Source organism: Amyelois transitella, chromosome 23 (assembly GCF_032362555.1).
Source record: "Amyelois transitella isolate CPQ chromosome 23, ilAmyTran1.1, whole genome shotgun sequence".
Classification (NCBI taxonomy): Eukaryota; Metazoa; Arthropoda; class Insecta; order Lepidoptera; family Pyralidae; genus Amyelois; species Amyelois transitella.
The window spans coordinates 2,429,446-2,442,538 of NC_083526.1; the positions used below are offsets into that span (position 1 = coordinate 2,429,446).

General features: G+C 32.5%; 1 protein-coding gene across 1 annotated transcript in view; it reads right to left on the bottom strand.

Annotated features, from left to right (window-relative positions):
* LOC106133054 (ABC transporter G family member 23) overlaps nt 1-12,872 on the bottom strand; it is a 58,542-nt gene extending 45,670 nt beyond the window's left edge. The window contains exon 1 of the mRNA XM_060950934.1: nt 12,700-12,872. The gene's annotated coding sequence lies outside the window, so the exon portion shown is untranslated. The remainder of the gene's footprint in view (nt 1-12,699) is intronic.
* Nucleotides 12,873-13,093: the final 221 nt, after the last annotated feature.

Genomic DNA, 13,093 nt, shown 5'->3' on the forward strand with positions numbered 1-13,093 from the left:
ACTTAAAAGTTGCCAAGCCAGACTCGATGGGGTGGCAATGTTCTAATGATGGAATCATTTCTGTGCAATCGGGAAGCGCTGGAAGCCACTGTTATTTGTCAAGACTTAGATTTTGACAGAGAGATAAAGCAACATTTGCTCACGGAGGATTTGTGGATAAAGGTCAGAACATATAATGATATTTTAAAACCCATCTATGTTGCTACTACGAAATTAGAGTCCGACAAGGCGGTTTTGTCAGAAGTACCGCAGATGTTTCAATATGTTAGAGAAAAAGTGTACGATGCAGTGAGTACTTCTGATATAATCAACGATGAAGAAGAAATGTATATTTTAGAGGCAATTGGGAAACGTCGACAGTTTATTGAAAAGCCTATTCATTATGCAGCAAATATTTTGGATCCACGGTACAGAGGGTTGAAATTAACACCAGAGCAAATTTCCATTGGGCAAGAATTTATTCATAAGTATGCCGAAATACTAAATAAAAATCCTGGCAAAGTTATGGCAAATTTAGCGGAACTTAGAGCCAAAACTGGTTTCTTTGGTCAGACTGGAATTTGGAAAGCCGTGGACGAAATCGATGTGGCTACATGGTGGAAAGGTCTCTGTGACTGCCAAATTATACCATAGCAAGAAAAATATTAAGTGTACCTCCATCGTCCGCCTCAAGTGAAAGAAATTGGTCGCTATTTGGAAACACATTGACCCGTACCCGAAATGGGATCACTAACGACAGGCTTCAAAAGCTTATTACTGTTCGAGCAAATATAAATCTTTTGTCAGATAATTATAATAACAGTATACATATACGAAGATGAATATATATATAATATGAGTACCTAGTAGTTCTAGTTCTGAAGAGGAAGATACTGAGAAAGTTTTATTACAAGACTTTAATGTAACTGAATCATACGTGTCGGATGGAAATGATCCTTTAATTTAATTCTGTTAGTTATTTGACATATTATTAAAATAAATAATTTTAAAACGAAAAGTAAAAATTTGGTTTTTTTATGTTGAAAACTACCCGAAATTTACCTATATGTCGTCAAACAGATACTTATACTTATGGCGCGCTTGGTTTGTGACTAAATAGTGACATTGTTTAAGTTTATTGCAGCCCTTTTTGCTGTTATTGTAAATAAATCATCGATTTTGAAAACTTCCAAAATTACCGTAACTTTGGAAGTTTTCGCGAATACTTCCCGAAATATTCCTGAAAACTTCCAAAGTTTCCGAAACTTTCGGTAATTTTCACCTCTAGTACCTATGTACTCAACATAAGGTAGATGATTCCAACGACCGGGGAACTTTGAGGTAATCTAAAATAGAATACCTATATGTTTCTTTAAATTATAAGGCGTTGTATGAATATTTATTTTAAAATTTATAAAGATATCTAACGGTTCAGAAAGTACACTGAACCAATAAAACATTAAGAATAGAATTATCTAAAAAATATGCTAATTCGCTTTCATTGAAATAAAATATTACAGGCAAAACTTGTTTCGTCTTAAATTCGTTGAAGACGTTATTAATTAACTAGATATACGTTAATTTATCGTAAACATTCATCATAATACTCTTATCTATTACAAATATAGCCTTTTGGATTAAATTATAAAGCCTACTTTTACAAAAATTACTACTAAATATTAATATTGTTTTGATACAAACATACATAAAATCACGCCTTTTTACCGGAGGGGTAGGCAGACAATCTATCTTTCCACTTGCCGCGATCTCTGAATCTTCTTTCGCTTTATCCACATTTAAAAATTGCACAAATTTTGATGACAGGTTTATCATAATGAAAACAGCATGAATTTCCTAAGCTTTTCTTTACACCAGTAGCTTACAGTATTGTAAATATTTAGAATTTTCCTAATAAGAAAATTCAAACCGCCCAGATCCCTTATTTCGGAAAATAATTATAAAATAAATTAAGTTATTTCGATCTCAAAACGCGAACTTCTGAAGAAACTGGCCGACATTTTGAAATGATGTACAGTCATAAACAGAAGTGAATGTTTAAAAAGAAGTGGCAACTAACTTATTGTATTATCGCACGGCCGATTCTACAAAAGTTTGTTAAAGTTTGGAACAAAAATTATATTGTGATTATTATTACCAAGGCAAGGTTATATTTTAATGAAATTTTTCGTACAATATATATTTACTTACAAACAAAAAATTAATTGTCTGCTTTCCGTAAAAAAAATTATCACGTAATTAAATAGGGTTCAAATCAGAAATATTTGTTGTATGATAATTAGATTTGGGCTGACATGATAAAAGCCATCAAAATATAAGAATTAAAAAAGGTAAGTAGGTATACTTTATTTCGATTTAACATAAACAAACACATAGAAATAAGATACCTAAGGTGGCATGGTCATAGGCAGGTATGTGACCATGAAAATGCATGAAATGTAAAATATCAGTCATCTTAAACGAACCCCAAGTTTCAATGATAATAAAAATGATATTTATAATATGGATAATGAAAATGCAAAGAATATTTCGATAAATCAATTTGCCAAAATCAAAACGAGAAACATTTTTTTTTTTTTGAGAAAACATTTATCTCTTCGTATGTACATCAAGTAGAGCGTGACACTTCGCTCAATCTTAGTACCTATTATGTATGATGTTAGTTTTATCATATTTACTCACATTACTCAATGACACTGTTACATTTAACTATATAATACTTAGTTAAGAAACGACCGACGTCCATTACATTAATTCTTTATTTTTTTCCCACGTGATCTTCCCCAATTTTTATACCATTTAAGCCTTTGTTTTGACCTCTATCCCAATAGGGATTGGGAAACATACATACATATAATCACGTCTTTATCTCTTATAGGTAGACAGAGCCAACTGTCTCGAAAAACTGAAAAGCCCCGTACAGTTGTATGACTTAGGTAATTATAGGATTGAGATTAGAGACAGGTTGGTAGCCCATCGCCTAAAAGAGGAATCCTAAGTTTGTTAAGCTTTCCCTTGATTGACTTTTACAACCAAGAAGAAAACGAGACAACTTAGAAGAGAAGCATCTGGTATACACTATGTTTTTACATCACTAATGTGGTCAAGAAAATGTACAAAAACTCTCTAAATTTAATCCCAGATAAGATAAAAATTTGTTACTAGAAATGATATGCCAATCGCTGATTCATATAATATACGTGTATAAATACATACACGCCGGTATATTTAAGAAGACATATATGTAAGCGATATCAAGGTTATCAGGTAGATATAGTATGCAACTATACTTATTTGACTTGTGGACGGATCTACGTATATTCTTTGGATGTGTTGTAAGTAAATAGTTTTGAGAAGTTATTAATATTGCATTAACATCCTACTAATATCATAAATGAGAAAATTTGTAAAGATGTGTGTGCGTGTTTTTCATTAATTTCTTGATAAATCTTTGCATCTTCGTTTTTTTTAATAGATTTGAGATTCAAATAGTGACAGGTTGCTAGCCTGTAGCCTAAAAGAAGAATCCCAAGTTTCTAAGCCTATCCTTGAGTCGTCTTTTACGACATCCGTTGGAAAGAGATGGTGTGGTCCTATTCTTTTTTCTAATGGTGCCGGGAACCACACGGCACAATAATAAGTTACATTTTTGTCCTTTTAACTCGAAGCTGAAAAGGATAGTTCACATTTAATTTTTGTCTAAATCATTAAAATTCTAAAGGTAAACGAGTCGCAACATTTTAATAGAACGACTCAAACTTTTAGTACTCGTAGATAAAGTTACATTTTTAGTCGCTTTATTAAAATGTAGCGTCGCGTCTCGACTCCAGTGTGTTTTGGCCCTAAGGACGAAGTTGTGATAGTACCTTTAAAATCTAAATTGCTTCAAATTAAAGGTTAATGAACTCCATTATAAATACGAAATGAAACTTAGCGAAGACAAAAACGTGACGAAAATTCAAAGTTTTTTTTGCAAATGTCTAATTTACTTTGCTGTCATTTTATGAGACACTCAAAGGTAATTTTTCAAAATAAGTTTGACAATTTCGTTTTGAATGTGCACAGATTATTTAAGTTGATTAAATTTTGTTCAATTTATTGGATCATTATAATTAATATTTATTCTAAATAATTTATTTAATCTCAATTCTATCATTAAGCCAAATAGCAGAACTTGGCCATTCAATCTTTTCAAGACTGTTGGCTCTCCCTGTCGTGACCATATGTATGTATGTATGTACTAAATAATTTAGATAAAGTATTGCAATGCTGGTCAGATCTTTAGTCCGGTCGGGACATCGTATTATAAATTCTTTAGAGAAAAAAATTGAGTTTCTATCCAAATTAAATATATATATATGTAGATACATAATAACCTCTTTTCCAGGAGGGTAGTTAGAAAATTCGATAAAAAAATGTAAGTAATTACTTATTACCTGAATAAAGTAGGTACAACCTTTTTTTAAAATTCTCCTTTTAAAGAGTACTACAATTTTTCAGTTCATATAAGAGGTTTAACGTGGTAGACGACCTACAAAGTTAACTTTTATAGTCCTTACACCGTACTTAAGATGCTGTCAACGCCATCTATAATGCTTTAAGTCAAACTATTTGTATTTTGGGTTCTCGTATTCATGTGGTTTACGGATCACATTGCTCCAGTACTAAATATTTTATGACATTTATTAACAGATGGCTTGGAAGAAAAATAGTTTTTTCTTTTTTGCTTAATAATTTATTTTTTTAATAATATTTCACAATGTTCAACAGAAAAAGTATTCTTATAAAGATAAGTGCTTTAAAAAAAATCTTTGTTTTATTTTTTTATTTGATATTATTTGCTTGAACTGGAAGCGCTCGCTTGTTATTGTAAATCAATAATCTACTCAATCACAGGCGCTATAACATGTAGTTTCCTCTCAGCTTCTTATAAGTACAGCCCAGTTTAAATATAAATGGCAACAATAATATTGCCATTGAAATCAAACACGTGCCATTTTATCGCTGACAATGTAAAATAATCATGTAATCATCCAAAGATGATCGAAATCACGTCTCTGCAATTTTGCCGCCATAATTGTACAAATCGACCGCTAGATGATTTTTTATAGTCACGAACTATCGCCAAAGAGTCAATCTTTTTAAGACGGATCTTATCTTGAAACGGGATCTGATAGTTGAAAAGCAGACCCTAGGGCACACTATGGCGGTGGGTTCAACTGGAAATACGCAAAGATGAGAGAGAGAGAGCTCTCTCTCTCTCATCCTCGGGGTGCGAATCTCGGAAGAACGTGAAACCTTTGGATTGTATTGTAATTAACTCCACGAATTATTTACACGCATTAGAACTTCTTAACAGGGACTGTTCAAATTTTAGATTTTTGACTGGACGAATGACTATATATGATATAGTGGTGAAAAAAATAAATAGTATGTGCTAAAATATGATGAATATTCCAAAAGTCAATCAAGAAAAAGGCATTAAAACTTGAGATTCTTCTTTTAAGACCTGTTAAAATTAGTATCTGACTTTCAGTCTTTTCAAGACTGTTGGCTCTGACACTCTTTATGTGATAAAGACATGATTATATGCCACGCGCGTATATGTGTGTTATATAGGTATAGTGTCAATATTATGAATATTTGTGATGACTATTTTAAGGTCATCAAGGAAAAGTCAAAAATGTCTCGATCTGAGGTCTCGCTTCGCAGACGAATTGACATTGACATAGTATCGGCCTTTCGGAACTCGTTTTTTACGTATGTACAGTGGGCCACATACAACAGTAAGTATACCATCTTTTTGTATAATAGATATTTAAAGAGTCAAACGGTATATGTATATATTTTTCTAATGTGGTCTTGAATTAACTGGCAAAGTTATGTAATAATTAACCAAAAGGCTAAATAATATATATATATATATTATAGGCTACATTAAGGCTAAATGATAGAATTGAGATTCATACATAGTTACAGATCGTCCCGTCGCCTTAAAAAAAGAGTCCCAAATTAAAAAGCCTATTAGGTACTTATTCGCCTTTAACGAAATCCATGGTAAAGAAATGGAGTGGTCTTATTCTTTTTTCTATAAGTGCCGGGTACCACACGGCACAAAAAAAGTACCTTATTTGCATAAAATGTTAAACAAACATGTCAATAAGTGGTTTTACCTTGTGTTCGACTAAATCGAGCCAAAGGCGGAGTTGTTTACTTAGGGCAAGGCGAACTTGATGACGTGGCTAGACTTAGAGGTCTAATATGGACTTTAACGTCGAAACAACTGAAATGATTTGATGAGTCTATCTCTTTCCCATGGATATCGTAAAAGGCGACTGAGTGATAGGCTTATAAACTTGGGATTCTTATTTTAGGCGATGTGCTAGCAACCTGTCACTATTTGAATCTCAGTGCCATCTTTAAGCCAAACAGCTGAACGTGGCCTTAAAGTCTTTTCAAGACTGTCGGCTCTGTGTACCCCGCAAGGGATATAGACGTGATTATATGTATGTATGTATGTATGTACAACTGAAATGATCATCATGAAATTTTTCATACATAACTATATGTATGAAAAATTTCATGATGATCATTTCAGTTGTACATACAGTGGAGAAAGGTACAGGGCACTTTTCACACGTGTGGAGCCACGGAACAAAGCTAGTAACTTATACGAAATTAAAAACCTGTCAGTTGTTATCTCCTGCGCATGTAAAGCAAAAACACTACACACTATAATAATAACTCCCTCATATACATAAATACTAATTAAATTTTTATAACCTACAAAGGTTGATAGTGCATTCTGCATTACCTCCAGATGAGGTTAAGACCTGTAAATGATTATAATGATAGTATAATTGTGCGTGTGTCTTTTGCTGAGAAATTAATGTAATCTGTACTAATATTATAAAGCTGAAGAGTTTGTTTGTTTGTTTGTTTGAACGCGCTTATCTCAGGAACGACTGGTTCGAATTGATAAATTCTTTTTGAGTTGAATAGACCATTTATCGAGGAAGGCTTTAGGCTATATAACATCATACTGCAACTATAAGGAGCAAAGAAATAATGGAAAAAGTGAAAAAAAAAAACGGGGAAAATTATTCATCCTTGAGGGCTTCAGTGATGCCCAAAATAACTATTCTACACGGACGAAGTCGCGAGCACAGCAAGTTGATTTATATTTTGACTTTACAACTCTAAGAATTGAACTGAAGAATTACTTAAAAACTCCACTTACATAAAATCGACTATAAGTACCTACTCTCATAAATGCTGCAGTGCAGTTTGTTACCGCTTCTTCTGCACTGACGCTTATAAAGCGGCAGTAAACTTAGTTTTAATTTATTTATTTGACGTCATGCAACCAATGTTGTGAAACGAAAAGATATGACAATTATTAAGTGATGTTGTAATGTCTCATAGTAATTAATAAAAATTTTGAATTTGAATAACTCATCAAGAAACATGCATACGAGTATATTGTGCTAAGTGCATAGTCAAATTGTGTCACGACATAATTCTCTGAGTGTAATCACTTTAATCTTCCATGTTTTCTTTTTTTAAACCTTACGGGGGTGACATAGTCACTGTGGCAAAACCCTTCTAATATTAAAGATTAAAAAAATACATAGAAAACTTCACCTAAGTAGGTACCTATAAAAGTTTTCATAAAAACGCTGTCGGGAAGAGTTTTATAACTGAACTGTTTTATAATGACGTAGTCTAGTAAGGAAGATTTTTTAAATTCCAGCGACATTAATTTTCAAGACAAAAGCTAGTATAATTAATCTGACACAATTCAGGCATAATCAAAATACATTAACTTAATGTTAAGTCATTTGGTAAATGACTTTTGATTCGATATATAATCATGCGCAATTAAGGTTGTATTTAAAAAAATATATTATAGTTTACCATTAACTCAATACGAAAGAATCTTTTAATCAGTAAGTGAGAATTATTAAATTCTTAAACAATGTTTTGAAGAAAATTATGAAATTCAAAGTTTACAAAATTACGGTCATTAATTCATACTGATTTATTTTAATAATAAGGGAAATTGTAAACTGTTCAATTTCCTTAATAATGTTATTTTAATGTTTTATTTATTTGAACTTTATAGTACACGCAATTTTGATATAATGGGCGGAGTGAACCTTTAGTTAAATGGTTATTTTTATTTATTTATTTTTTCCTATTTGTCCTGCATTCCTTGTCTAATCGAATACTTATCTACAGAATTTTTTACTAACTCTTCGTTATTAACTACCTTCAATTTTTCAACCAATATTTTATTCAGTAAATAAGCCTTCGCAGGCAGTTTTACTTATTAGTTTACATTTCAATAAATTAAATATAAGTTAAATCTAATTTAGTAGATATTTGTCAAAAAACTACTATCTTCAATCTACCTAAGCACTTGAGGGTAGTTTCCCCGTCCGAAAGCACTTCAAAACGGACACTGAATCACTTTGAAGAACAGAGGGGTTATTGCGAGTTTTACTCGGTCAAACGCGTCGAGCAATTAAACAAATAAATAAATACGGAACAAATTACACAGATTTTGCTATTTTACAAACGCGAGTTTGTATAGAATTGCATTAGTGCCATCGCTTTACCACTAGATGGCGCTGATTAAATCACACACAAATACGCGTTTACTTTATCGACCCCCTCTTCTGAGTTTCGTTCTCGAAACGCTTCTCATACGGACACCCTCACAAAAGGGTGCTGTTACTTCGCCCAGACAAAACGACCACTGATAAGGAAAGATGCACCAGCTAAGGGAACCCTTCCAGTATTGGTCGTCTACTCGCCTAAATATAAAATCATGAAGGTATTCTAAGGCTTATATTTATTCTTAAGCTTATAAACTTGGGATTCTTCTTTTAGGCGATGGGCTAGCAACCTGTTACTTTTTGAATCTCAATTCTATCATTAAGCCAAACAGCTGAAACTGTGGCCATTCAGTCTTTACAAGACTGTTGGCTCTGTCTACCCTGCAAGGGATATAGACGTGATTATATGTATGTATGTAAGGTATTCCCGATCGGCCTTTACGAAGTTAGAAAGCTATAATCGCGGCGGGCAATCCAATATTGTGCAAAGACAATAACAATGCAAGGACATGAATGCAACGGTGAAGATTGCGTGCGTTGAAGATGCAATTACTAACTTTATTTACTTAATTCCATAACGACATTGGAAAATATGATGCATCATCGTTATTATTGGTTATATAATATATATATCTGTGTAAATTTCTGTGCAATAATAATATTAAAACTACTACTACTAAACTATTGTACTTCCTCTCCAGGATAAAACATAGTGATACCATAAAGACATGTAACAGATCTGTACTACTTACCTATGTTTTACAATAAAGTTTTTAATTTGAATAAAATTAAACAAGATTATGACAGCAAAGGCACAGGTTTTGTTTTGGTCCACCGCGAGGAAACCTGCACATTCAGGCAACTGTGTACAACCTACTAATATTATAAATGCGAAAGTTTGTGAGTATGTCAGTATGGGTGTTTGTTACTCTTTCACGCAAAAACTACTGAACCGATTACGATGAAATTTGGTATGTAGGTAGCTGAACACCCAGAAGAACATACTACTTTTTATCCCGGAGTTCCCGCGGGATTGATAGGGTGTCCATGCGGACGAAGTCGCGGGCGGCCTGTAGTTGTACATACATACAGAAGTTAGTGTTCGAAGAAAAAGAGTAAAAAATTCTACCATATTTCGGAAATGATTTCTACCAATAAATATTTTTATTCATACATACATATGTATAGTCATGTCTTTATCCCTTGCGGGGTAGACAAAGACAAAACGTTACAAAAGGCCACGTTCAACTGTACTACGGCTAAATTATGAAATTGAGATTCAAATAATGTTGCTTGGCCATCGCTTTTAAGATAAATCCCAAGCTATTTCTTAGTCGCTATTACGACATCCATGGGAAAGATACGGATTGGTCCTATTCTGAGGTGCCGGGAACCACACGGCATTTACAAATTTTCAATGAAAATAGAGTTAATCCTATATTTTCTACACCATTCCTAGGAAATTTACTATCTAGTCTAGGACTTTTAAAATTCTTACAGATGTGAAAAAACTATAAATATCTTGTACAATAACTAAGTATAAACTAAAACTGGTCTATGTGACGTCAATTGCAAGTGTAGTACATAAAGGATGTTCTTTACATATATCGGGATAACATCTATGTATTTATTTCCATGTAATATAAGTATACTGTCAGATCTATGTATAAATCTATACTAATATTATAAAGCTGAAGAGTTTGTTTGTTTATTTTTACCCCTAAATACTTTGTTCCCATTACAACAGAAATGTGCTAGATATCCATTCGCGCAAAGCGCTTGTTTTTATTCTCATTAAAACAAGATACTTTGAATTTTAAATCTGATTTATCTGATCATATCTTAGTAATAGATTACAGACGGTAGATTTAAATAATACAAAATCGAAAGGAGCGACGGTAAAAATTGGGGTACCGCAAGGTTCCATTTTGGGACCTTTTCTCTTTCTGATATATATCAACGACCTGCCTTGCATGATTGAGAAACAGACTGGCATCGTGTTGTTTGCAGATGATACGTCACTAATTTTTAAAATGAACCGCCGTAGCGAAATCTGTGATGATGTGAATAGCACTTTAGCCGCCATCTCTAACTGGTTTACAATCAACAACTTACTGTTAAATGCAAATAAGACCCAATGCATTAAGTTTACACTTCCCAATGTGCGGCAGGCAAATGTGGATATTAGTATAAGTAGTAAAAGATTAGATTTTGTTGATAGTACTACTTTCTTAGGAATAACATTAGATTCAAATTTGAAATGGCATGCTCACATTTTAAAACTTTCTAAAAGGCTTAGTTCTGCAGCATACGCTATTCGTCGTATTAGGCATTTGACGGATGTGGCAACTGCTAAGCTAGTATATTTTAGTTATTTTCATAGTTTAATGTCATATGGTCTACTGCTTTGGGGATCAGCAGCAGACATACAAACTATTTTCATTTTACAAAAAAGGGCAATTCGATATATCTACGGTCTTAAACAAAGAGATTCCCTTAGAGATTTTTTCAAAAACCTAAATATTTTAACTTTGCCCTCCCAATACATATTCGATAACATCATGCATGTTAGGAAAAACTTAGACTCTTTCAAAAAAGTAGGTGAATGTACTAGTAGATCACTGCGGAACAATTACAAGTTGTCGATCCCAGCACATCGGCTGGCTAAGGTAGGGAAATCATTTCTGATTAATTGTATAAGATTTTATAATAAATTACCAAAAAGTGTTCTTGAAATGAATGACAGAAAATTCAAACAGTATATTAAAGTTGAGCTTTGTAGGAAAGCCTATTACAGCACGGATGATTATATTAATGATAAACATGTGTGGCCCGAGCTGGACATAATGGCCTCTTAAATGCTTGTGTATTTTTGACATGATCTTGACATAATTTGTACAGTATGTACATATTTTATTTTATATTTATTTTATTTGACGAAATATTCATATTGACATAATCAGTTCTACATTCATACATGTTTTTTAATGTAGACAATGTGCATTCGTCCACGATTTAGATTTAAGAGATCTATATTTGTAAATTGACGTCCTATGAAAATGCTGCAGTGTAGTTTGTTCCGCCGCTTCTTCTACACATGCGCTTTGGAAGCGGTAGTAGTTATAATTAGATTTAAGTTATGTGACGTCAATAAGTGATACCTTGTATCCAATTTTGAAAATAAATCTATTCTATTCTATTCTATTCTATTTATTTTATTTAGCATCTCTGAAGGTATGTTTTATTTACGGTTCGTACTAAAACCACAGTATATATACATATATATAGTATATAATCTCCTTCCTCCTGACAACATAATGTAATCCTATATCCAAAACTGATCTTTCAAACTTAAATAAAGTTTATTTTTACTCAATACTATAATACCACGGATAAGATACATCCTGTATAAATAATAACACTAAGGACACGTTGGTCAGCCGGACTTTAAAAAAGAAAAAAAGCATATAGGATCACAGCGTAGGGGATTTTCCTAAGACCAATGACCTTAATCATTATTATATCATTCGAAATAACAAGTATTTAAGGAACTGCGTTTACATTAGGTATATATGTAAAAGTCAGGGTATATTTCATGTACTCGTAAATTTAGGTAAATTGTACCTATGCGTCATACCGACAATAATTCAAATATAATTGAAATTTAAATCATAAGTGATGTTTATGAATACATTATAATTCATTAATTTATCAGTGATTTTTAATGTAGAGATGCATTTGAAACACGGTTTAAAATGTCATTACATTGTATTATTTCAATGCAAATACAAATATTTCTTAAATCAAATCTTTGGTTATTTTTTAAAAGCTGGATGTATTTAATTAGCTCCATCTTTGTTTACAAGACAATGGAACCTTCGCATTTACTGCCATGAATGGCAAAAGTCATATTTATTGATTCATGGTCACATTAATCAATATTTTTCATCTCCTGTCTTTTTTGTATGTTTATTATTTATTTCAAATAACAATTGATTTATAAAACGCACCTTTTTTACCACCCTTTATTCAAAAAGGTACTTACGAAGAGAAAAAAAATATATTTAATTTAGGTACTTACCACAAAAATACTGGCACAACACACAAAAAATAAAACAACACCGCACTCACAAATATTTAAAAAAAAATACGTTAAAATGTCGAATTTCGCGCGCTCTTTATGTCAAAATACGCGCGTCCATCTAAAAGTAAGTTTTTAATAAAACTGATGTCTGCAGTATTCTGCCACTGAACTTGGCTTGCGCACACGCACGTCGCTTCGCCTTCACACTTTTTTGTGCCAATCTGGACCTTATTCGTTCTGTTATAGACGTAATATCCGATCAAAGGTCATTACTTAATGATACCTTAATCAGATCTAGTATTAAGGTGGAATTTCCAAACAGCCTTCCGTCTCTGATTCGAAGTTTAAATATAATAAGCGAATTTTTGTTGCTATTGACCTTAGGGGCTTG